The 27,437-nt window shown below is 45.0% G+C and overlaps 1 long non-coding RNA gene across 1 annotated transcript; it reads left to right on the top strand.

The window, feature by feature from the left end:
• Window positions 1–868: 868 nt before the first annotated feature.
• LOC146057917 (uncharacterized) lies at window positions 869–27,437 on the top strand. Its single transcript, XR_014469799.1, has 5 exons — window positions 869–1,639; window positions 3,301–3,373; window positions 16,382–16,456; window positions 25,727–25,766; window positions 27,335–27,437. It is a non-coding gene; the product is annotated as an uncharacterized LOC146057917 (long non-coding RNA).

Raw genomic sequence — 27,437 nt, 5'->3', positions numbered from 1 at the left:
CAGAATAACCCCTTTGTCTTCTCCTAAATCAACTCCCAATTAAACTCTAATCTGGGTTGAATATTTTACCACCGCAAGTAAAATGCCATAAATAATTTCCATCATTCTTGAGTTCCAGTTTACAGGGAAAAAACAGGAAGCGCTGCTTGAGCAATGGTAACGCCCATTCTCCATTGATTATAAGGGGTACATTTACAAAAGCATCTAAAAATTAAGAGGTGATGTTGCCTATAGCAACCAATCAGATTTTGTACATAATTTTCTAGTATGCAAAAGAGAAATGATAAGCTGACCATATACCAGTGCGATTTGGCCGAGAATTCGGATGAAATGTGTTTGACATCGGATCCAATACGCGGTCCCCTGCGCATCGGATCGGAGATCGGTCCTGTTGCACGGAGGATCGGACAGCCTCTGGCAGCAGTGACTGGTATCACAAGTGATATATCCCATGCAAAAAGGGACCGCATGCAATATATGTTATATATCCCATGCAATCCTGGGGCGGTTCAAGGGAAATCTTTTTTGACTTCTCCCTACTTGATTTTGGCCCAATTTCACCCGATTCTGGCCTATCGGGCCTAGAAATCTGCCCAAATCGCAAGTGTATATCATCCGATCGGAACTGATGCGCTGTCCCATAAGTACCCGTGATGTAACGCAACCAATACAGTGCAAGGTGTGGCGGGCAGCAGGGAGAATTTAAAAATCCTATTCAAAAGACTGGGTGCACGCTGATTGACTTAGTGAACTCTGAGCCAATCAGCGGCCGTCCGAATAGGAGGCCGTTGATTGACAGAGTTCTCTCAGCCAATCAGTGGCCACCCAGACTTTCGAGTAGGATCTTTCTGTCACCATCCCCCCCCCCCCCCCCCCCTTGCAGCTCCGATTTATCGCATGCGATTTATCACATGTAAAAAAATGGCAAGTGCCAAATCTTAGTGGGCTCTCCCCGGGGAGCTGCCTGGGGAGCTCAGGGGAAATCAGGGCCGAATTGTCCTAAGGGGGCCTATGGACAAAATCTGGTTGCTATGGGCAAAATCATCTATAGTTGTTGCAATCATTTCTTTATGACCTGTCAAAAACCAGCAACAATGTATTCTTGTTAATGTTTTATTTCCCTAATTCTGTATAAATCTGTTTAATATGTTTCACCTTTTATAAAATGTCTCTTCCATAATGTTGACCTTAGTGTTCATGTTTATTTTGTCATTAATAGGAAAAACTAAATCCTGATTATAAATATGTGTTTTTTTCCTTCTGACCAAGCAAGCGGTAAAGTTACACCAACTGTCACATAAAAGGGTTTTAAAAAAGTTAAATAAAAATGAATTGGTAACATAACCCTAGGGCAGGATATGGATTCCCAAAAGAACTAAGAAAAAAACTATCTTTCGTTCATTGTCCCTGAGCTTGGAAGTAAAAAAGCCGTGGGGGCTGAAGGGACTTGTAGTTCACTGGATGGGACAGCTTTAGAAAGCAGACAGTGCTGGTTACAGGCACAGCACTTCAACTCCCAGCATGCCGCTCGTCTCCGCCTCTCCGTGTGTCATTTGTTTGGAGGGGGATTTGGATTTCCTGCTGCTGCTGCAGTGCAGACTGAGATAATAAGCTGCAGAATGAGCTCGTACAGCAGTAGGTAAGTTCTGAGTTTGTGTCCCCGGCCACTCTTGCACTAGCTGCTGCTCGCACTGCACATCTATACTGTTCTGCCCACCCCAACTTATGGGTTTGCATGTGTGCTTGTAAATCCCCAATAGTCATGTGCACCCATACTTACATCCCTTCAGCATTTCCCATCCTGTCATCACTGCAGTATCTTGTACACAGGACACATTGCAGTGCAACTTGCACAGATTGCCCTAAAATTCATAGGATGCTTATTGAACTTAAGATATAATGCATTTTTTATATTATTTTATATGTTTTTTAAGTTCCACATCAGTGTGTAATAAGTTAATATCTCAAACCGATAGAACAGTACTAACTGGCGAGGACTGGATAGGATTTATTATATACAGTTATAGGATAGCTATATTATAATGACCATACAGTCATTATTGGAAAAAGAGAAAGTTCCGATCAGCACCAGGGATACCATAGACTACCTCTGAACACTAAGATTCAATACTTAATTTGTATCACTATTCAGAGCTTTGCACATTTTTCACTGACCATAGATCCATACCATTCCTTGTGTAACTGTAACACTGAACTTGTGCACCTGTAGCACTTCCACTGTGCCATTACACTTGCACCAGTGGGACTGCACCTGTGGGCCTGTAACCCTGCACCCATGCATTTTCCTGTGCATCCATAACACTGTGCCCATACCCTTCCTTGTGCACCCGTAGCATTCTCCTTGCAGCAGTGATATTTTTTGCCTTGCAGTTGCACCAATGACATTGTGCTGTGCCATTTCCCTTGACCTAGTGACATTGCACCCATGCTAGTCCTCATGCACAAGTGATATTGCAACCATGACTCTCACTGTACACCTGTAACACTGTGGATATGCCAGTTCCCATGTACCCTTCATAATGTGCCCATGCCATTCCTCTTTCACCAGTTACACTATGCCCAAGTTATTTCCTTTGCACCAGTAACACTGCACCTGTACCATTCCCCTTGCACCAATGACACTGTGCCCATACCATTCCCTTTCCGCCAGTGATACTACACTTGTGCCGTTCCCTGTGCTTGTGCTATTCCCTGTGGACCTGTAACCCTGCACCCATGCCTTTTCCTGTGCATCCGTAAAGCTGCATCCATGCCGCTCCCTGTGCACCTGTAACACTTTGTACTCTAAGCGATTTCCCATGCACCCAGGATGCTGCACCTGTTTTATTCCCCTTCTCGCAATGACACTGCACCCGTGCCATTCCCCATGTACCAATAACATGGTAATACCACTCCCCTTGGACCAATGACACTGTGCTAATACCAATCCCTATGCACCCACAATACTGTGCTACTCACATGTAACACAGTGCTCATGCCAGTCCCCATGCACCTGTGACAAGGCGCCCATGACATTCCACCTGCACCATTAACCATTGTGCTTATGCCATTGCCCACATATTTGTGTTTGTGTCAGATTTCTGTGTCTCTACTTTTCCGGGCTTGTTGTGCTTTGCTTGCTATCGAAGTCTCTGTTATCAGTACAGCATTTATTTCCTCCCTCATGTTCTGCTTTATTTATTTAAAGAATTAAATAATTAAGTGACTGCATTTCTGAGAAACAAAACCCAGATCCACAGACCCTGTGCATGTAATGGTTCTGTTCCCAATGTTTTGCAGGATCAAGCTTTCGTCACAAACTCCACGAAGCGCAGAAAAGGAAGTAGTTACGGATGAGAGTACAGTGCTGCAGGTAATCCTTTGGTGGGAACTCAGAGACATGGCTACAGCCTTACGGTGTACATTTATGTATAAGGGGCTGATTCAGCATTGGTCGCAAAACCTTGCACTCTGCAGGTGGGACAGATGTAACGTGCAGAGAGTGTTAGATTTAAGTGGGTTATATTGTTTCTGTGCAGGGTAAATACTGGCTGCTTTATTTGGGGATCATTATGAAATCTCGGCGGTCGAAATACCGACGCCGGAAGCCCGACCGCCGCAATGCCAACAGGGGGGGCACACTATTTTATTCTCCCTCTATGTGTGTTGTGGACACCCATAGAGGGACAAAGTGCCGGCATTGCGGTGGTCAGGATTCCGGCGTCGGCATTTCGACCGTTGGGATTTTGACCGCATCCCCTTTATTTGTACACTGCATTTTAGATTCTAGTTTGTACACATACCTCCCCCACATCTACCTCTCACTGACACACCTGCTGTGCAGCCTGGTGTTGCCCATTTGAGAGAGGTTCTGAATCAGACTCAAGGGGTGAAATTGAGTAAGATGGGAATTCTAGGGGGCGTGGCTACGGCGGCAGGCGGGTAGGACGCGTGGAGACGGAGCTCCCTGGCTAGCAATCCGTTACCCCCATCCTGTGCCTTCGTGACACCCGATTTCCCCGCCAGCTGCTGCCCAGGGACTCAGGCTTACCCTGAAGTAGCAGCCCTGCCCGACACGCTCGGCTCTGGCGTTCCCGTCAGCTTGCCGGACCGAGGAGAGAACTGCGGCCTACCTCCCCCCGCTGCACCGCGTACATCCGCCCGGACGTCCGCTGCTGAGGTCACGCTGCAGGGGTGAACGATGTGGGCGATTCATCCGCCGCTACCCCCTGCCCGACGGCGGTGCCCCTTGTGGGGGAACACCCTGAAGCCTTCCACCTGGAGCCTGGTGAGTTCTGTGCTGCGGGCGGCCATTTTGGACATAACGCAGCACACACACAAGCCTGCGTTCATCCCCTCAGAGGGGCTCTCTGTCTCCTGCCTGTTACACCTGCCCAGAGTATTTGACCCACAGACTTGTGATTGCCCTGCACTGCCTGCCCTGGTGAGGTTATCTGCTACCAACTCACACCCCACCACTACATATCCAGCACTATACTCCGCATTAGCGGAGAGAGCCTCAACTGGGGAGTGGGTATAATAGCCTGGCACCATTCAACCATGGTGAAGCAGAATCACAGCACATCTGCAGCAAAGCTGGCCAAATTTGCAAGGGGACAGGAGGCGCAGGGCCCGCCAGCACCGCCGGGGGACTCTGGGCAAAACTCTGGGGACTCAACTAGCCCTGAAGCCCCCCCCCCCCCCCCCCCCCCCCCCGATGACACTTCACCTGCACCCCCATCCTTTCAACAAATCCTGGACGCCATCGCTGGCACTGAGAAACGCTTGTCCGATAAAATGGAGAAGGTGCAGTGCGACCTGTCCCTCCTTAGACAAGACGTGCAGCGCATCAGGGAGCGTGTGGGGGAGGTGGAGACCCGGGTCTCAACGGTTGAAGATGCAATTGATCCTATGAAAACCACAGTTTCTACTCTGACACAGCAGGTCACAAGTATACAGAATAAACTAATGGACATGGAGGGCCGTTTGAGGAGAAATAATGTCCGTTTCGTCGGCCTGCCGGAGAAGGAGGAGGGCACGGCACCGGAGGCATTCTTGGAGGCCTGGCTTATCGAGACATATGGTAGGGAATCCTTCACCCCCCAATTTGCTGTCGAGAGAGCCCATAGGATCCCCACCCGCCCACTCCCTCCGGGGGCTCCACCCAGAACTTTCATAGCCAAATTCCTACATTATAAGGACCGCGACACGGTCCTGCGACTGAATCGCACCAAAGGCCCTATGGTCAGGAACGGCGTCACCATCTCCACGTTTCCTGATTTCGCCATAGAGGTGCAGAAGGAGAGGGCCTCTTTCGTCCCCGTGAAGCGCAGGTTGCGAGACCTGGGCCTTCCCTACTCCATGCTCTTCCCGGCCCGGTTGCGGGTGGTGGCGGAGGGAGAGACAAAATTCTTCAGCAGCCCTCGTGAGGTGGCAGCCTGGCTTGATAGATTTGCGCCTGGTGCTCGCCAGTTGGCTCCGGCCTGACCCTCTACTACAGCCAGAAGAAGGACTTGATTTATATCTATCTGGACATTTCATTCTATTCTTTTGTGCGTTCTCCAGGACTTCCCCGGATGTCTGCGTGGAACCGACGATGCTCGACTAACGTGATTATCACTATAGATGTGGTACAATTGATCTGATTTATTATGCCTTATGCGGGGGGGGAGGGAGGGGGGGTGGCGGGGGGAATGTTACTAATATGTTCTGTATTTCCTTACATAAGTGCCACTTTAGACAAGTCAAGGCCCAATACATGGCCAGGGGGCCCCGATGTTTGCATTGGTAGTTATTAACTGATTGCCCTCATAGTTTGCTAGGTACTCGCTGACCCTTTGGGTCTCCATAGTTACTAGGTTAGGGTAACAAGTATGCCAAGGTTGGGGGAGGTATACAGGGAGGGGGTGTATTCTGTTGGGATTGTTTTTTCTATGTCTTTTTATTTTCTTTTTTTTTTCTCTCTATTAGTCATGCAATGTATATTGATTTAATATGCATAAAATGGAAGGGTATGATGTTATTCGAAGCAATGGTTGTGGTATATTCAGGTCTACGAGGTGGCAGTACAGATATGGCAGTCTTACATGACCCACTCCCTATAATTCAATATGACGCAACTTAATATCTTAACCTGGAATGTCCGGGGGATAAACGATAGAGTTAAACGCTCCCTGGTTCTTAAGATGGTTAGGCAGTACGGCTCGGACATCACCTGCCTGGTCGAGACCCACCTGGAGGGCAATAGACTAATGTCCTTACGCAGACCCTGGGTGGGATGGGCATATCATAGCTCCCACACGACTCATTCTAGAGGGGTCTCTGTACTAATTTATAGGTAAATTCAACTTTGTCACAGGCATACGTGCAGACTATCTCTCTCTGCTGTAACATCCACATGCTTTTGAACTCTATTGGGTACATTTGCAAGCAAGTGTCTTCACTGCAGAACATTGCATCCCTTGTGTGTGGGATTGTCTTATAGGTAAATTCAACTTTGTCACAGGCATACGTGCAGACTATCTCTCTCTGCTGTAACATCCACATGCTTTTGAACTCTATTGGGTACATTTGCAAGCAAGTGTCTTCACTGCAGAACATTGCATCCCTTGTGTGTGGGATTGTCTTATAGGTAAATTCAACCAAATATCTGATCTGTGTAAATAACAACAGTACCTTGCCTGTGTGTAGTGAGGCATGTATTTTTTATTCTAAAAGAGATATAGTATCCTGGAATGCCAGAACTGTTTTTGTAAGCCACTTTTATTGCTCTGTATAGCAGGGGGTGGGGACTGAGGGTGTAGATTCTTCCAATTATTGGAAATTGGGAAGAAGGCATTGTTAGAGTATATTAGTTCTCATTGCATACGGCTGTGGCCGGATAGGCTGTGGCCATAGTTTAGCTGTGGCCCTGTATTGAAGTGGACCGTTTTAAAGTAGGAAAACAGAGTCATAACTACGAGCGTTATACCTGCGTTACACCGAAGGAAAACTGAAGGCAAACTACTACAAATCAACAAAAACACACATGGACTGCATTGATACCTCAAGAGTATGTAATTCATCTCCAATATGCTCTCTTTATTTCTGTGTTATGCAAACTCTTGTATGATTTGAAAAGTTCTGATTTAATGAATTGTTTGTAATTGTTATTACTTGTTTGGTGAAGTTGTTCAGTGAAGCATAGTTTAGTGTTGCATTCTGCCTGATGTCTACTCAAACACAGTGCAAATTATCTCCTTTGACCATTTGGCCATTAGTGTTCAGGTGTAGCCTGACCTGAACAGACTCACTATATTCTTAGAATTAGTGACCTGCAGCTTTTCTGAACAGTAAAAAAATAAAAACAGACATTGAACAACATCATCAAACAGGTAATTTCAACTTTAGATTTCAATTTTTGTACTGTATGAACATGGCTAGGAATAACAGATGCACAGGCAAAATGTTTAAAACTATGTGTGCAAATGCTAGAAGCCTAGGAGACAAAATTCCTGATCTAATAGCAATAATGACAAGGGATGACCTAGACATTGTGGCTATCACAGAGACATGGTGGAATGAGAACCATGGCTGGGACGTAGCTATACCAGGATACAATTTATTTAGGAAGGACAGAATGGGAAGAATCGGAGGAGGGGTAGCAATGTATGTAAAGAAAAACATAAATGCTACTTTAATACAAAATATTGAAGAAAAAACTGAGGCCCTTTGGGTGACCATAGAAATGGGGGAGAAGGACATTATTCGTACTGGGGTCATCTATAGGCCACCAGGCCAGGGGCAGGATTTGGACAGGAGCCTATTGCTTGATGTCACTAAAATGGCTTTAAAGGGAGAAGTCATAATCATGGGAGACTTTAATCTACCTGATGTGAATTGGGAGGAGTCTTTTGCAAGATCATCTACAAGTGGCAAATTTCTAAATTCCCTACAGGGAGCCTCTCTCAAGCAATTGGTGAGGGAGCCTACTCGCAAAGACTCAATATTAGATTTAATACTCACAAATGGTGACAGGATATCAGACATATATGTGGGTGAGAACCTGGGATCCAGTGATCATCAAGCAGTATGGTTTAGTATCAAGTCAGGGTCCAACTCCAGTCACACAAAAACTAAGGTGTTGGATTTTAGGAAGGCTGACTTTGCAAAAATGGGGAGATGTTTAAGCGACTCATTAGCGGATTGGACGAACTTGAAAGGAGTGCAGGAGAGGTGGAGAAAATTAAAAAGTGCAATACTAAAGGCAACGGACCTTTGTATCAAAAGGGTTAAGAAAAGTACCAGGAAAAGGAAGCCAGTGTGGTTTACAAAAGAGGTATCAACTAGTGTAAAAGCAAAAAAGATGGCCTTTAGGACATACAAGCAGACTCAAAATAATAATGACAAAGAAGTGTATCTTGCCAGACGCAAAGAGGCTAAGAAAGTGATCAGGCGTGCCAAGGCACAAGCTGAGGAGAAAATGGCTCAGTCGGTAGATAAAGGAAACAAAACTTTTTTTAAGTATATAAATGAAAGGAGAAAATCAAATGGAGGAATAATAAGACTGCGGACAGACACTGAGAATTTGGTGGAGGGAGACAAGGCAATTGCAGATCAGCTAAATAATTACTTTTGCTCTGTATTCACTATAGAAGGAGAAGGGAAGGGACCACAGTTAAGTTGCAAGGACATTTATAAAAATAAGGTAGATGGAGGTACATTTACTAGGGAGAAAGTCCTAACAGAACTTTCAAGACTGAAAGTGGATAAATCAATGGGGCCAGACGGAGTGCATCCAAGGATACTAAAAAAACTAAAAGATGTGTTGGTAGCGCCATTAACAGATTTATTCAACCAGTCACTAGATACAGGTGCAGTTCCAGAGGACTGGAGAAAAGCAAATGTAGTTCCACTGCACAAAAGCGGAAGCAAAGAAGAAGCAAGTAACTACAGACCAGTGAGCCTTACATCAGTAGTAGGGAAAATAATGGAAACACTATTAAAAGAAAAAATAGTGGAATATCTTAAATTAAACAACTTACAGGATCCAAAACAGCATGGTTTTACTGCAGGGAGATCATGCCAAACAAGTCTCATTGACTTTTTTGACTCCGTGACCAAAATACTAGATGAAGGGGGGGCTGTAGATGTGGCATATCTAGACTTTAGTAAGGCATTTGACACTGTCCCACATCGCAGGCTGCTAAATAAACTTGAAAGTGTGGGATTGGATTATAAAACAATTAAATGGATAAGAACCTGGTTGCAGGATAGGAAACAGACAGTTGTCGTAAATGGAGTGCATTCTATGGAGGGACATGTTACCAGTGGAGTACCCCAGGGATCTGTACTTGGACCAGTGCTCTTTAATATCTTTGTCAGTGACATTGCAAATGGTATTGAAGGGAAAGTATGCCTTTTTGCAGATGATACAAAGATATGCAACAGAGTAGACACACCAGGAGGGGTAAATCAAATGACTGATGATCTAAGTAAACTTGAGAATTGGTCAAGAGAATGGCAACTACAGTTTAATGCTAAAAAATGCAAAATTATGCACTTGGGACTCAAAAACCCAAAGGCTCAATATAGTATCAAGGGTACTATAATGGAAACTACTGAGGAGGAAAGAGATCTAGGAGTCACTATTTCAAGTGACTTAAAGGCAGGGAGGCAATGTAACAAAGCAATGAGGAAGGCTAGTCAGATGCTTGGTTGCATAGGGAGAGGAATCAGTAGCAGAAAAAAAGACGTAATAATGCCACTTTATAGGTCATTGGTACGACCTCATCTGGAATACTGTGTCCAGTTCTGGAGGCCATATCTTCAGAAGGATATAAATACATTGGAGAGTGTACAAAGAAGGGCAACTAAAATGGTTCATGGCCTACATCACAAAACTTACCTGGATAGACTAAAAGATCTTAACATGTATAGTTTGGAGCAGAGAAGGGAAAGGGGGGACATGATAGAAATCTTCAAATATATCAAGGGTTTTAACATAGTACAGGTGGGAAATTCTCTTCAAAGGAAAACAAGTAATAAAACACGAGGACATGCACTGAAACTGGAGGGAGGTAGGTTCAGGGGAAATGTTAGAAAGAATTACTTCACAGAAAGGGTAGTGGATAAGTGGAATAGCCTCCCATCAGAGGTGGTAGAGGCTAAGACAGTAGAACAATTTAAACATGCTTGGGATAGGCATATGAATATCCTTACAAAGAAATAAGGATTAAAAAGGGTTGAGTTTACCTGAAGGGTAAAAAAGGGGCAGACTAGATGGGCCAAATGGTTCTTATCTGCCGTCGAATTCTATGTTTCTATGTTTCTATGTTTCTAATTAATAAATCGGTACAATTTGTATTGCTAGATGTTAAGACAGACCCACTGGGTAGATACGTCTTTCTCCACTGCAAATTATACTCCCAGCCCCTCTTTATACTGGCGCTCTATATCCCCCCCCCCCCCCTTCAACTACGATGTCTTAAAACAAGCGGCTACTTATGTGGCCCAATCCCCTGACACACCAGTTCTATGCCTTGGGGACTTTAATAAACTAATGAACCAACGGCTGGACAGATGGTGGCCCCCTGGTTCCGTCCCTACTGACGACCGCCCCACAGGTTTTGCAAATTACGTGGAGTCGATTGGTTTAAGGGATGCCTGGCGACTGAAACACCCCGCTGTAACTCAATACTCCTGCTTCTCTAAGACTCACCACTCCTTCTCGCGTATTGATCTAGCCCTGGTCACTCCCTCAATATTGCCTAGACTCCAAACCATCTGTTACAAAGCAAGGGGTGTCTCGGACCACTCTCCTCTGCTGCTGACGGTGGAGATGGAGTGCCAGAGGGGACAGTCCTTCTGGAAACTACATCCCTCCTGGTTATTACAACTTGGAGATTCCTCGGACCTCCAGACTCTGTGGGATGGGTACTTCGATATTAACATAGGTACAGCCCCTGCCCCGGTAGTGTGGGAAGCATTCAAGGCCTATCTGAGGGGTACTCTCATATCTAAAATTGCCTCTATTAAACGAACACACAAAGCTAGGGGTATGGAATTGGAGGATGAGTGTCGGCACACAGAGATCACGCACCTGGAGGATGGCTCGGAGGAGTCCAGGGTAAGGTGGGAGCTAGCACAAACTGCCTGGGTTTCTCACCTGGAGGAGCGCAACGCCCGCAGTCTGTTATTTAAATCCCATAAACTATACATGAATGCGGACAAGACAGGCAGCCTTCTGGCTCATCTGGTACACTTGGACCGCCCCACTAATTCTGTGGCCCAGATATTTGGTACTGACGGGGTATTGAGGACATCCTCCAGGGAAATAGCGGATGTGTTTCTTACCTTTTACCAGGAGCTATACCGCTCACGCCTAAGATGTTCACAGGGGGAACTTGCTGACTACCTAGACCGCATTGACTTACCCGTAATGTCCGAGGAAGCTAGATCCTCCCTCGAGGCACCTATCACAATTACTGAGATAGAGACTGCGATCCGGTCCTTCCCCGGAGGGAAGGCTCCGGGCATGGATGGGGTTCCAGTGGAGTTGTACAGGACACACCTGGACTTGTTCGCCCCTAAGTTATTGAATCTATTTAACGACCTCTTTGACCTTAATGTCCTACCGGATTCCATGTCCGAGGCCATTATAGTGGTTATACCCAAGCCCGGGAAAGACCCTGAGCACCCTGACTCATACAGACCTATCTCCCTAATTACCACTGACGTCAAGATTTTGGTGAAGGTCCTGGCTATTCGGCTGAATAATGTGATATTGTCCATTATTCACCCGGACCAAACTGGCTTCATGCCAGGTATGTCTACCAGTATAAATTTAAGACGGCTGTTTACACATATCCAGGCCACCCATATGGAGGAAACGTACTCTGCTATTGTATTGTTTGACGCCAATAAGGCCTTCGACTCAGTCGAATGGCCTTATCTATGGCAGGTAATGAGACGTATGGGCTTCGGCCCACAATACTTAAAATGGGTGCAGCTGCTGTACCTCCACCCGATGGCCAGGGTCTCTGTCAATAGTCATGTCTCACCTCCTTTTGCTTTGGGAAGGGGTACTAGACAGGGGTGTCCCCTTTCCCCTGGTCTTTTTGCTATAGCTATTGAACCGCTTGCCTGCATTCTTAGGACACACCGAGACATTGTTGGGCTCCAACTGGGACAGAGGACGGACACAGTGGCACTTTATGCTGATGACTTACTTCTCTTTTTAAAAGACTATAGGCTGTCAGTACCGATTGCTCTGCAGCTGATGGAGGAGTTTGGCGGCTTCTCTGGTCTCACTGTGAACTGGTCTAAATCCTCCATAATGCCCCTGCGCGGTCCCCCACCGCTGACCCTGGGCGCCCCTCTCCCACTTAGCTGGGTATCCCACTTTAAATATCTGGGGATTAATATTACTAATATCAGTCAGGATTTTATCCCTAGGAACCTACATCCACTGCTGTCCATTGTCAAGGACAAATTGTCGGTGTGGACCAAATTGCCCCTAAATGTCATCGGTAGGGTTAATTTAGTAAAAATGGTCTTACAGCCCAAGATAACATATGTTTTAAATCAGTCCCCGGTGTATGTGCCGGCCTCCTTCAGGCATCTAAACAGCTTGCTATCTTCACTGATATGGGCGAATAAGCGTCCCAGGATCAGCGTCAGCACCCTTACTAGACCACGGGCAGATGGGGGTTTGGCTTTACCACAATTCAGACTATACTACTACGCTGGCCAGTTCTCGCACCTTAGGCATTGGCTGCAGGACACTGACCAGAGTTCGCTCCCGACCACATTCTTGCATCAAATATGTCCCAACATCTCACCCTCGCAACTACTCCTGGGTGGAAAGATACCTGGGGGGGCCCCCCCACTGGTGGTCCAGGCCATTAAGATATGGCAGGAGGCCCAATCCTTGATGGGATACACGGCTATAGATCCTGGAGCTCCCCTCTGGCATTCCACCAAGCTACCTGAACTTGCTTGTTTGTCGGGCAGGGGACTGTGGTCATCTGGGGGAGTGGTGACGATTGGACAACTATATGAGGCAACTGTGCTAAAATCTTTTCAACAGCTAAAGGAGGAATATGGGTTATCTCAGGTGTATTTCTTCAGGTACCTGCAGTTGCGCCACGCCCTAAACACTCAGTTTAACAACAGTCCCCCTGTGCTACTATCCTCCCCAGCAAAAATATTTCTGACTAACCTGGGGCAGGTTAAAACCATCTCTCTAGCCTATTCATTTCTATTATCCTTCCTACACAAGGATACGCTTCCCACCTTAAAAACCAAATGGGAGGTTGATGTGGGCGCTTTTGAGGAGGAGGAGTGGGAGGAGGCACTGGCATCACCACGACATGCCACGGTTTCCGCAAGATTCCAACAAGTCCAGCTATTTATTTTACACAGAACATACCTAACACCGTGTACTATGGTTAAATTCGGTGGACGGGCCTCCCCGGCCTGCCCAAAGTGTGATTTCTCACAGGGGAATCTATGGCATCTCCTCTGGGACTGTCCCCTGGTTAACTCTTTTTGGGTGGCGGTTAAATCAATCATTACATCAACTGGGATTTCTGGGCAAACCTTGACGCCCAAGTTGTGTATATTGGGAAGTAAGGGAAATACATCATTGAATAATACGGAGGGACAATATGTGATCAACTTGTGCTCCCTAGCTAAAGTCGTCATAGCTAGGCATTGGATGACTAGCTCGGGACCCACGATGGTGGAATGGAGAGCTCTAGTTAACACCACTGTACAGCATGAAAGATACGTCTATATGTCTCGGGGCACCCTGCCTAAATTTGACAAGATCTGGGGTAGGTGGTTGGAGTCTCCGCACTCCTCACACTCCTGATGCTGCTAAGCTGGGCAATGACTTCAATTGCAGACACTGGTAGCCACACCGCTCACATACATGTAAGAACTGTTCAACCTAGATTTTGCATAGATATACCACCCTAAATGGAATGGAACCCCTATTGTGCACATTAATGCATGACTAATGTTCTCTTTCTCTCTTTCATTTCTTTTTCTTTCTCAATGTATAATTCAAAAAAATCAAAATATTGCTACTCAGTCAGAATAGGACGGTGATATCATTTCTCTTTATTAATTGATTTTTTTAAAATTTTATTTCAAATACATGTGCACTTTGACGATATTGTATGTAAACATAATGTACATCTTGACATATAATGTTTGACTTGATTGACTTCTACATATGCACATTGCTTGATTTGATGTTCTGTTCTGTATTTATGACCTGTGAAATAAAAACACTTTATTAAAAAAAAAAAAAGATGGGAATTCTGCTTCACCTGGGATGTTGCTAATGGCAACCAATCAGATCATGTCATCTTCTACATGGTGCTAAATAAATAAAAAGATTCTGATTGGTTGCCAATAATAACATCCCATGTGAAGTAGAATTCCCATCTAAGTAAATTTCTCCCAAGGAATGAAGTGATCAATGTGCAAAAACACCAAGACTGATCCGTTTGTTGGCTTACAAAATAATTGAAGCCATTAATATAGGAACCTGCATGTGTTTCTTAAATGTGTATGAGAGGGAGAGCACTGAAGTACAGGTGTGGTGAGTGGTGAGTGTCAGTGTATTTTTTAAAAATGAAAAGGTCCAATAACTGCAGGCTTTTGTGCACCGAATTTATGTAGGGAAATCCATTAACACATACACACAAAGAAAGGGCTGCACATATATGTGATTGATATATATGGATGAATATATACACATGCTGGGCCAAATGTAATAGGGTGAGAGTTTCAGAAAGTGAGAGATTTTGGGAGAGTTTTCCCAAGTTTTTTAAAGCAGCAATCATTTACATCGCAAAATCCACCTGATTTTGCAGTGTAAATGATTGCTGCTTTAAAAAAAAGGGGGAAAACTCTCCCAAAATCTCTCACTACCAGGAAACTCTCACCCTATTACATTTGGCCCGCTGTGTGTATCTATATATAATCCAACTACTCCTTACCACTATGAGTTGAAGTACCGCTAGTGACCACTAGGGGCCACTAGACAGACCAAAGACGTCATAACAGAAAGTAAAAGCAATTTTTGCAGGGACACTGATATGTTCCAAACTTGCTGTATATGGAGAGCAGTAGTTGTGAAGACAGATTTGGAGGTAGGAGCGAATAGTGACTGGGGGTGGTGATGGAGAGTTTGTGTGCTAAAAACTGTCACAGCTCAAAGTGAAAGTACAGGTCGAGTATCCCGTATCCGAATATCCGTTATCCGAATTATTCCGAAATACGGACATTCCAGAAAGTGAAAAAAAAATTTTTTTTTTGCTAAAAACTCACTGGGGACATATGTAACAGCATCACTGGGGACATGATATGTAACTGGCACTATATATGTGCAAGACAATGATTGCTTGGCTTTTAAATTCAGTGCTGAGATAGTACACACATTTTGTTTCACGTTTTGAAACCTTGTTTCAAAATATGTTTGTGTGTATTTTATGTGGTAATAAAATATATTTGTGTGTATATTATGTGTTTATACAGCATAAATGCAAGATACTTCAAAATACATCATTGAAATATTAAAATATTCCGAAATACGGAATAATCCGTTATCCAAAATTCTCCTGGTCCCGAGCATTTTGGATACGGGATACTCAACCTGTACATTGCAGAAGACGTCATTTTGACAGGCGTTAAACTAGTATAAAATAAATGGGCACATCAAAGACAGCAGGTTTGCTCCTTACATATTCAGAACGATGGTGACATTTGGGCTAGCATGTGACCTTTATCAAGATACACAACATGGTGCAAAACACCAAAGTTCCCTAATAGCCGCAGATAACCTGCACCTGTCATAGGGCTAGTGTAAGGTTCAATGGTGCGTACAATGATTTATAAAAAAAATGCACCAAGTGGTCTTTTAGCGCCTGAAGGTACGGAAAAAGTATTTGCTCATTCAGGTGATTTGATATACACCAGCAAAGGGCTTGATAGCAACGTTCGCATAAAGGACCATATTCTGGTTCACATGCAACGCTGCAAAATTCACAGCATTGCGTGTAACGTCGCCCACAATGCTGGCCGCCCTCTCACCCGCGATCCCCACAAGGCTGCGAATGGATGATTTGCATAATCATCCATCCGCAGCCTTCGGTGCGGGGGAGAAATCAGCGGCCATCGGATGATTTCTTCAGCATGTGCAGATCAGAGACACCTCTATCTGTTCAGGGTCTGATAAGGATGGAAGGAGTGGAGTGGAGGTCGGCGTATCAGTATGACTTGGTGGATTTGGCTGTGACGGACCATATTTGATATATTTAATGGTGGCATTGTAAGTTATTTTGCATTTCTCCCTTAATCATCATCATCATCCATTTCATATCAACAGCAGGAGCTTCAGACACTGAAGCAGTTTCATTCATCCATCAAAGCCTTAAACCACATGGCTGTCACATTACAGAAGGTAACTTTTATTTTTAACAATAAAAAAACTCTGCTTTATTTAATTTTGAGGTTTTTTTATTTTGAGTTTTTTTGTGTCTTGCATTTACGGTGCTGTATAGTCACTAAGCTCTGTGGGCTGTTGTCATTGGCATCTCAATATAGTGACGGTCTGTTTACTTCTGTGCAGTGGTTTTATTATATAAAGTACAATATCTAATTATATTAATTTATTAGAAAGAGTTTCTTGTTATGCATTACTATAGTATCTGCTCTTTAGTCCCGCCCATCACGTGGTCGTCAAGTGGTATATGGCTGAGGTACGCCAACCAAATCAAAGCAAGGGGAGAGACTGGCAGGGTTGCAGTGAATGCAGTGGTCTCTTACAGTGCCAGCTCTGTTTCTTTGTAATTACGTCTAAGTGAATTGTTCTCATATACAGAGGTAAATTGCAATACTTACAATGTCTATAAGTGTTTGGTGGGTATTTAATTTGGGATTCCGACTATTGGAATCATCTAGCTGCCCCCCTGCACTGGAACAACCTCCCGCCACCCATCTTGCTTTCTGATTCCCTTACCTCCTTCACGCGCACCCTCAAAACCCACTTCTTCCGACTAGCCTATCCCTCCTCCTCCTAACCTGCCTACCCTACCCCTCCATCCGTTTCCGTCAGTTCCTACTTATCCTATTGTTTTTCGTTCGTACACCCACCTCATTTTAGTCTGTTAACTCTTATGAGTAGGGCCCTCCTTCCTCACGTACTCACCCTACCTCTTTACCTCACCAGTGCTCCTGCCCTGTTCTTCCCTTCCTCTACTTCATCCTCGACAATTTCGACACCTAGTTCAGAACTGATGCTGATCTTAGTTCTACCAGCTATACCCCTATTTATGCTGTATTTTATCATCACACCCTATACGTTACCTTGTAATTTGTTATTTGGGTACTTCTTTACTTTCACGGCGCCAGCATGGCGCCGCGCGTCAGAGTCCCCTTGCGGGGCTCGCTTCGCTCGCCCACGCTGCGGGCTCGGTGGCTCGCTACGCTCGCCACGCTAATTAAAGTCAACTCCATGCCAACATGGATAGTGGGGGTATGAACTATCCATGTTGGCATGGCGTTAACCCCGTTTATTTAACTTAATTAGTGGCGAGCGTAACCCGGAAGTACGCGCGGCGCCATGCTGGCGCCGTGAAAGTAAAGAAGTACCGTTATTTGTTTGCTATGTACGGCGCTGCGGACACTTTGTGGCGCCTTATAAATAAACGAACTACTACTACTACTTGATTCTGGTTTCTGGAAACGGTGCCAACCCAGGCCAGGATCAGCAGCTTTCAAGCATATGTTGGCTCTGATAACCCATGTTGAGCTGTTCACACTGCCCCGTTACATGCATCAGACCCTGGTAGCTACCAGGGCCACATTCCCAGGTCACTCAAACTGGGTTATATTTCAAAGGTGTGGTATAGGGTTCCGACAGTTGGGATCCTGACAGTCATTAGCCCGACATCGGGATCCCGACTGGCCGGACTCGGACAGCATGGCGAGCACAACAAAGCCCCTTGTGGGCTCGCAATGCTGTGGGCACGGTGGCTCGCTACGCTCACCACCTATTCTATTCTCCCTCTATGGGAGTCATGGACTCCCACGAGGGAGAATAGCCGGTGGCCGTCGGGAACCCGTCTTTCGGTGTTTTAACAGTCGGGATCCCAACGTCGGGTAAATGACTGTCGGGACCCCGTCCGGCACCCATATCTCAAGGACACTTTTACATCAAGCTGTGACCTGGGTAGACCAGGCAATAACCCAGGTTATTGCAGCAGTGGAAAAGGTATAATGAAGAAACCTAATATAATGTGCATCCAGGTGAGCGAGAAATTCCACATTACATTTGTAACTTTTATCATTTCTTGCATCTGTATGCATTTTATTCATGGTAGAATGGATCATATAAAATACACTTGAAATAATTTTCACCTTTGATATAATGGCCTCCTCTTCTTACATTAAAGCTTCCATCTTACATAAACTTTGCAGGTTGTAGATTTCTACTGGCTTCTTCAGAAACCCCCCTCCCATAGCTCCAGATGGATGTATCACTTTTCACATCCCTATTACATTTCTATGTGGTCAGTGCATAGCCTGAACGTTTCCTGTTGCTGTTTCAGTAAGGGGCGTGGAGTTGGTCACCGGTTGCTGTTTCAGTGAGGGGCTTGGAGTTGGCCGCCGGTTGCTGTTTCAGTGAGGGGCTTGGAGTTGGCCGCCGGTTGCTGTTTCAGTGAGGGGCGTGGAGTTGGCCGCCGGTTGCTGTTTCAGTGAGGGGCTTGGAGTTGGCCGCCGGTTGCTGTTTCAGTGAGGGGCTTGGAGTTGGCCGCCGGTTGCTGTTTCAGTGAGGGGCGTGGAGTTGGCCGCCGGTTGCTGTTTCAGTGAGGGGCTTGGAGTTGGCCGCCGGTTGCTGTTTCAGTGAGGGGCGTGGGGTTGGACGCTGGTTGCTCATTAATTATATTGGAATACTAGAGCCGTGGTTCTCAACCTCAAACCTCTGTGAAATAATTACTGACCCAGAAAAATAGATTTACCCATGCATGTAGGTTTCTAGAAACCACAAAACATGCCCTGTTGGTGGTGGGATACGGTCACTAGGTCGACACAAGCATTAGGTCGAAAGTCAAAATGTCAACAGGTTTTTTTTTTTTTTTTTTGAGCCAACAGCCGGTATTTCATGCCCTACCATCCACTAGGGCATGGTGGGAGAAAGAAAATAGTGTGCCGAGCGTATCGAAGCACCATGGACGAAGCATGTGCTACGTTTCAGTGTCCACTGTGTGTCACTGTGAAATACCCCATGTCGACCATTTGACTGTCGACCTAATGCTTGTGTCGACCTAATGACCATGTCGACCTTCAGTCATGTCGACCTAGTGGTGTCGCCCTAAAGCTTGTCGACCTACTTGCTGTCTCTAATGATCCATACCTGTTGGTGGTAATAAAAGACTGGAGTTGAAGACAACTGTTCTAGGTTAATGCAGGAGTCGGGGTCCATCATCTAGGGCAGTGGTTCCCAACCCTGGTCCTCAAGTACCCCCAACAGTGCACATTTTCCAGGTCACCCAGCAGGTGCATTAATTATTCACTCACATTTGAAAAGATCCACAGGTGTAGCTAATTATGTCATTTGTTATTCTGTGTGGAGACCTGCAAAACATGCACTGTTGGGGGTACTTGAGGACCAGGGTTGGGAACCACTGCTCTAGGGCTATCCTCAACAAGCTCCTGTCTGTAAGTGAGGCACAATTTGTCCAAAATCATTTCCATGTGTTCTTGAAATACATTGTTTAAAAAGTGGTTCTAAAGTGGTTCGTATGTTCATTGACCACAAGAGGGCGCAAGTTCTCCAAATTCCTACTCTAAACAGTACCTCTGCCATATACGCTCAATCAGAATGTAAAATATTCCATGTTGCTTTTATTTCCAATCTACGCTAAGTAGAAAAATTGTTTATTTTGCACAAAATAAGACTTTAAGACATTTTTTATCTTCTGTGGGAGGTTCAGTTTTTGCCACCTGTGAATAATTCATTGTTTTTATAAAATATAAAATCTGAAAACTGTAATTTGGGGTTTTATCTTGTTTATGGTGTGTCACTGGGGTGTAAATGGTGACCCCAGTGCAATGAAAAGGGGTCACCTTTGTATTTATTAACACTGCTAGACCTTCCCTGGCATGTTATCGGCGTCCAATCCCCTCTTTCGCCTCATACTTGGCGGATTAGCGTTCCACAGTCAGCAGTTATCACAGTGGTATTGTAGCTCAGGGGGGCTCCTGGCCTGGTTTTCTAAGCCCACCATCTAGTTTCATTTTAAGACTTGTGACCTGTGGTAATTATGTGTTTCTGACTAGGTCCCCATGTGTTTCCAAGCATGTGGTATCTGACAAGTTGAAGCCACTGACATGATTGGAATGATCACAGCAGGACGGTATAATACAGGGGATGAGAAAGTAGTGAGGGCAGACTGAATGTCATAGAGGCAGTGGTATGATGTGTGGAGGGGAATGAACACAATATCCTATTCTGTGCTTTGTCGTAGTGGCAGCGTTTAACTGAATTCCCTCCTTGTATCTGTGCTGAGCAAGCTGTAAATAGTCCTATTGTTAACACCTCTGTAAACAAAGCTAGCTGTACAATAGCATTGTGACCATCTATATATTAATAGCAAAAGGACGACATTTATGAGTGGCACATTTCTATGATGCCATTGTCTGTGCAGGGCACATCATCGACTATATTAAAGGTCTTGGTCCATGGATTTGCAACAAAATGTTGCTGACTTTGTTTCGGAGTTATGTGGCCAAAATGTCCACCTGCCATTTACAATGCATCACCATTGTGCTCTGGAAAATGTTGGTGAACGCTCCCTGCTGTGTGGTCTGAAAATGTTGACAGTTCTTTGCAGCAACTCACTAAGCAGGGACTTTTCTAAATTCAACACACAAAGGGTGTGAAAAAAGGGTAATTAAAATGGTCCATCCAACAAACCTTTGCCCAGTTGAGAAGGGCACAAGTGTGGGTTTATTTACTAGGCCGTGGAGAGAGGGAGAGTACCAGACAGCTCTTGGCTGCTATTTTACAGGCAATGGGGCAGATGTATTAAGAGTGGTGAAGAGATAAAGTGGAAGGTGATGATGCGCCAGCCAATCAACTCCTAACTTATTTTTCAAACATAGCTGATTGGTTGGTGTGTTATTACCTTCTACTCTATCTTAACTTTTATCTCTTCACCGGGCTTAATACATCTGCCCCAGTGTTTGAAAAATAAAACATCAGTCCATACACAGGCTAAATGGCAGACGTGTCATCCTCATTGTGTTCCAAGCCTCAGTCCTGGACTCTGTGACATCACTGCGTTGTCATCTGTTGTCTGTGCCCAATGCATCTGTAACTTATATGTGCTAAGATTAGGAGGAATGAGACAAATTTCTATCTACAGTAGGCTACAAAAACTAGAAAAATCGATTCTATATCACTTTCTAAGTTTTATGAAAAATCTGTAGAATGCTGCCTATTACTGTTCGATGTCTCAATGCCAACAGCAAGAAACACAAAGTATTACTTTGTAGTGTGTTATAAAATGAGAAATAAAGGGACACAGCCAACATCTCGGTGTTCAGTATACCAATGCCAGCATCCCGACTGCCTGGAGTCACGATGCTGATGCCGAAATACTGACAGCTGCATCCAGATCAGTAAGTATGCAGACGTGTTAATGCCTCTCTGGCACGGTCTTCAACTGGTTTTCCTCTTACCTCTTCAACTGTTCCTTCTCAGTCTCTGCCTCTGGCTCCACCTCACCACCTTCCATCCTTCCTGTCGGGGTCCCTCAGGGTTCTGTCCTTGGCCCACTTCTGTTCTCCCTGTACACCTCCTCTCTGGGTGCACTCATTAACTCCTTTGGCTTCCAATATCACCTCTATGCGGATGACACCCAAATCTACCTCTCCTCTCCTGATCTGTCCCCCACTGTTTTCTGCACAACACTTTTATTGGCAAGCTGCTCAATCAGAGGTAATGTCATTCAGGTGCCAACAGGGAGGGGTAAATCTGGTTAGGAAAAAAAACAGTTTGTATCCCAATTGCACACTGAATGAGAAATATACATATAATAATCAGATAATACAGAGATCTTGGTTGCATATATCTGCAGATATAGGGCTAAGCCCCCAGGCCGTACGTCAAGGCATCTCTGTTACTGGGGGTCCCTAACACTGGGTATGGGTCTGGGGTGTGGGCCCCCAATATGCCGGCACAGGCTGACTACTCCAGGGCAGCACACAAATGAAAATTAGTAGGTGTTAAATAAGAAGCACATAAGTGCTATGTAAGGAGATGAAGGTGTGGTTAAAATAATTCATACAATGTGATAGGGAAAAACATAAATGTTAATAAAGTGTTAGGGTGTGTCAACCTGGAGCAGACCAGCCATACCAACAAAGAGGGAATCACACTCCCAAACCCATCCCATGCACAATAACAAATTTTTGGGCCTAATAGCCCAGTGTAAGGCCACATGATAATGTTTTCTCTCAAGTTTCCAACTGCCTCTCTGCCATTTCCACCTGGATGTCTGAGCGATTTCTGAAGCTGAAAATGGACAAAACCAAACTTATTATTCAGGGCTGTGGAGTCGGTAGATAAATGGTCCGACTCCGACTCCTCGTACGTCTGACCCCGACTCCTCTGTATTAATATGCGAATGTATTTGATACATTCCTTGAAGGAAAGAAAGGCAACATACATATTATTACTACAGAAACTAGAGGCTGGGAAGCCAACAGTCTACTGTATTGAACAGTTTAAGCAAAGGACAAACACAATGTTTGTCCGCTGGTTTGCTTGCCCGTCACCATTCAATTCACGGACACAAGGAACGATTTCTTTACCGAATCGTTACTGGCGACGGAAAATGGTGCCTGTACATCAATATGAACTAGTGTAAGGAATGGCTTAGCCAAGGTAAACAAACGACCCCGTGCATGAAACAAGATCTTCATCTGCGTAAAAAGATTTTGTGCGTATGGTGGGAGAGCTTGGTTGAATTAATTTTTCGAGGTATTGAAAACCTTTATTGAACGTTTGATATAAGTTTTAAACTACAAGGGAGAATACATTTATAAGTATTAGTGCTCCGAATTGTGCGTTGTGTGCCATATAGTGAAGCACATGAAAAGCATGCTTTTTCACGGTCACTTAACGTGTTCGTTTTGCGGTTACGTGAGGCACTGCATGCATTGGTCTTTATTCTTACAGTAGAGAAGTCATTAATTATAATTTTCAGAGTTGGAGTCGGTGCATTGTTTGCCGACTCCGACCCCAGGTACTCGAATTTTGCTCCGACTCCTCGACTCCAACTCCACAGCCCTGCTTATTATCTTTCCCCCACCCAGAGCTATGCCCCCTACTAATATCTCTATCACTGTTAACAACACCATCATCTCCCCCGTTCCCCAACTCTGCTGCCTGGGTGTCACTCTTGACTCCTCCCTCTCCTTTGCACCCCACATCCAAGCCCTGGCCCATTCTTGCCGGTTCCAGTTACGCAACATTGCTCGCATCAGGCCCTTTCTCTCACAGAGTGCAACTAAGCTGATCATCCACTCATTGGTCATCTCACGGCTTGACTACTGCAATGTTCTCCTCACCGGCCTCGCTCGATCCCAACTGACTCCTCTCCAATCTGTCCTCAATGCTGCAGCCAGGCTTATCTTCCTCTTCCGCCGCTCTAATTCTGCCACTCCCCTTCAACAAAATCTGCACTGGCTCCCATTCCCCTACAGAATCCTCTTCAAACACCTCACACTCACATACAGGGCCATCTCTAATTCCATTGCTCCATATATCTCTAACCTCATCTTCATTCATACACCCTCCCGCCCTCTACGGACGGCTGACGACTTTCGTCTCTCCTCCACCCTGATCACTGCTTCCCATGCTAGAGTACAGGACTTTGCCCGTGCTGCACCCCTTCAGTGGAACGCACTCCCTCGCTCCATTAGACTCTCCCCGACCTGGCAAAGCTTCAAACGTGCACTGAAAACTCACCTATTCATCAAAGCATACCCTTCCACTGCATAAACTAGCTGGTTCTCCGACCCCTTGCCTGCTTACATCCTGCTATCTAACCACCACCCACTCGCTTGCACCTCTTGTAATCTGTCTGTCTCCCCTTCCTACTAGATTGTAAGCTCCTCCGAGTAGGGCCCTCTTCCATACTGTTGTCAAAGCCCACTTCTCTTCACATTTCACTCACAGCTCTCCTATACTCCAACACTTAGTGACCATCTTTGTCCGCATACTCATCTCCATCATTGGCCTTAAGCCTCTAGTTGTATGTTGATTGAGTCCTCACTACTTATATCCAAGCTGTAATGTGTATTGATCTGTGGCGCTCTTTATTTGTAATGTATTTTTGTTATTTATTCAATGTTATGCCAAGTTTTGTCTCCCTGTATTGTTCCTTTGTACGGCGCTGCGAAACACTTGTGGCACCTTATAAATAAAATTATAATAATAATAATGCCAGGTCGTGGATTGGGGGGTGTTAGATTTAGGCACTAGGGGGACTTCAGGTTAGGCTTTGGGGAGGAGGGTTATGTTTAGGCTGCAGGGAGGGGGGGGAGTTAGGTTAAGGTGCAGGGGTTAGGTTTAGGCTGCAAGGAGGGAGGGAGGGTGTTAGGTTTAGGCTGCAGGGAGGGGGGGGGCTTAGGTTAAGGTGCAGGGGTTAGGTTTAGGCTGCAGGGAGGGAGGGGGTTAGGTTTAGGCTGCAGGGAGGGGGGGTTAGGTTAAGGTGCAGGGGTTAGGTTTAGGCTGGAGGGAGGGGGTTAGGTTTAGGCTGCAGGGAGGGGGGGTTAGGTTAAGGTGCAGGGGTTAGGTTTAGGCTGCAGGGTGGGAGGGGTTAGGTTTAGGCTGCAGGGAGGGAGGGGGTTAGGTATAGGCTGCAGGGAGGGGGGGTGTTAGGTTTAGACTGCAGGGAGGGAGGGGGTTAGGTTTAGGCTGCAGGGAGGAGGGTTAGGTTCAGTGGTGTAACTACCGGGGGTGCAGCTGCTACGTTGCCCGAGCTGTCGGTAGGGCCTGCTGCTCCCCCTGCACCCTATTAAAAAAAAAGGCAGTGGCACCGACTGCAGCGACACCCTCAGCCCCCCTCAGATGCCGGAGATCATTTTGGGTCCTAGCCCACCCCTCAATAGTCAGAGACTGTGTTTGAAAAAGGAGCGGATTGGTTGGTTATCACTCTCCATTTTATCACTTTTGAAGCTTAGTGCACCTGGCCCTAAATGAGTGTAGTTGATTTTTGTCTTGTGGAAAACACTTAACTTTTGCTTTCTTGTGTACTTTGGACAGATCTGCAGTTTGTTGTGCAGATATGTACATGTAAAACACTGAATGCTACAGGCACTGTTGCTTTTCATAGCTCACCTCGCTACAGGGATTGAATTGCACAAGGCCCCTCTATATTTCTGCATATTCAGTAGATGGAATGGATTGTGCGTTTGCAGTAATGCTGGCTGGGAATTCTGTCTCTGTATGGTGCATTGTGAAGCCGGCATCTGTAATAAGCTCTGCTAGCATTACCAAGTGCCTATCTTGGATTTGCAGAACTTCTCACGTGTATTTTTGCTTGTCCCTGTTTCTCAGGGAGCGGGACACATGTTCCCATCGCTAGTATCGCTATGTATGTTCTTTGATCATTTCAAATCTTTATCCTAATAAAGTGTTTCTGTATTTCTGTTGTAGACACTGGAATCTGTTGTAAAAAACAATAATCAACTGAAAGGTTAGTTCTGTCTTATTACAATATTCTGGCGAAATTCAGATGAGCTCATCCTAATGGCACCTGATTGGTTTATTGCTTTTGCTTAAAGGAGCTGCTATATTTGACTGACTTAATGGCTATTAGTTTGTAGGTAGGAGCAGCCGGGCTGCACAACATAGGGGCATGGAGATGCAATTGCTTCGTCACGGCACTGCCCCCACTTTACCATGCCCACATTACCGGCATTGTCAAGTGTTGGCGGGATTACGGTGATGCCATACAGCACAAATTGCATCACCAGCCCTCCCACTTTTCTTCCGTGAGGGAGACTTGCCAACTTTTCTGGGTCACCAGGAGTGCCACCCACATTTAGGGAGCCTCCCAGCTTTTCAGGGAGTGTATGCACTATGGGTGTTATTCTGATTCACTCGGAAAGACACAATCACTCAATGGACAAGACCATGTGCACTGCAGGTGAGGCTGATGTAACATGTGCAGAGAGAGTTAGATTTGGGTGTTTTATTGTTTCTGTGCAGGGTAAATACTGGCTGCTTTATTTTGACACTGCAATATAGATATCAGATTGAAGTAAAACCCCACCCAAATCTGTCTCCCTGCACATGTTACATCAGCCCCCCTGCAGTGCACATGGTTTTGTCCATTACAGTGATTGTGCCTTTCCGAGTGGATCAGAATAAACCCCTATATCAATGGTTCCCAAACGTGGTCCTCAAGGCACCCCAACGGTCCAGGTTTTAGGTATATCCATGGCTCAGCACAGATGGTTAAATCAGACTGACTGAGATACTAATTAAGTCACCTGTGGCCAAGCATGGATATACTTAATACCTGGACCATTGGGGTGCCTTGAGGACCGCGTTTGGGAACCTATGCCCTATATCAAAACACAATTTTCTTTTATAAATAATCTGAAATTTTCCATTCATCCATTCATTCACACACACATAAAGTACATATATGAGGGATTTCTCATTGTGTTTACATTTGCTATTATTCTCTGTTATCAGACTTGAGGCGCCACATCGCTTTAATAAAGATTAGATGGGAAGTTCCTAGGGTGTAAGGAAATAGTTTTTTCCACTATCACAGTTATATCTTAACCCCGTGTGCTCCAAGTGAATTTGTCAAAATTGGTGTGACAATTGTTAAGCAAACATTTGTATTCATTATAATTACCTGTAATGTTTACCTTATATGGGAAATATAATTATTTTTATTTTTTTTACAAATTTGAATTTATATAACAAATGTGAGCGTCGGTGATCAGTCTGAACTCCAGTCTCATGATTAAAAACAGTTAATCTGTCACACCTTTTATATCCAGAACCATTGTCAATATCTCATTTACACTGCCGATCACAATCACAGAAACTGGTAAACCGTTCAAACACAGATTATTTGCACTAAGCGTTTTATACAGGATGTAACCAAGTGATACACTGTACAGTACTTTTATAACATGTAGATAAGTCATTGTAAATGTAATCTGTAAATACACAGTGTGTTCATTCCTATGATGCTGGCTTTGTTTTACCAGCAAGTTACTGATCCAAGTTCTTTTCTTCTAGATTTGAATGAAGGCTGGCAGATATTCTTTGGACAAAGATGAAAGTTTTCTCATGCAGTGCTATCATAACAATAATAATTAAATAAAAGTATTAAATCTTGTAA

This window comes from Crinia signifera, chromosome 2 (assembly GCF_055691185.1).
Source record: "Crinia signifera chromosome 2, ASM5569118v1, whole genome shotgun sequence".
Lineage (NCBI taxonomy): Eukaryota > Metazoa > Chordata > Amphibia > Anura > Myobatrachidae > Crinia > Crinia signifera.
Note: the sequence above shows the minus strand (reverse complement) of the source record. Positions and strands in the feature narration are given on the sequence as shown.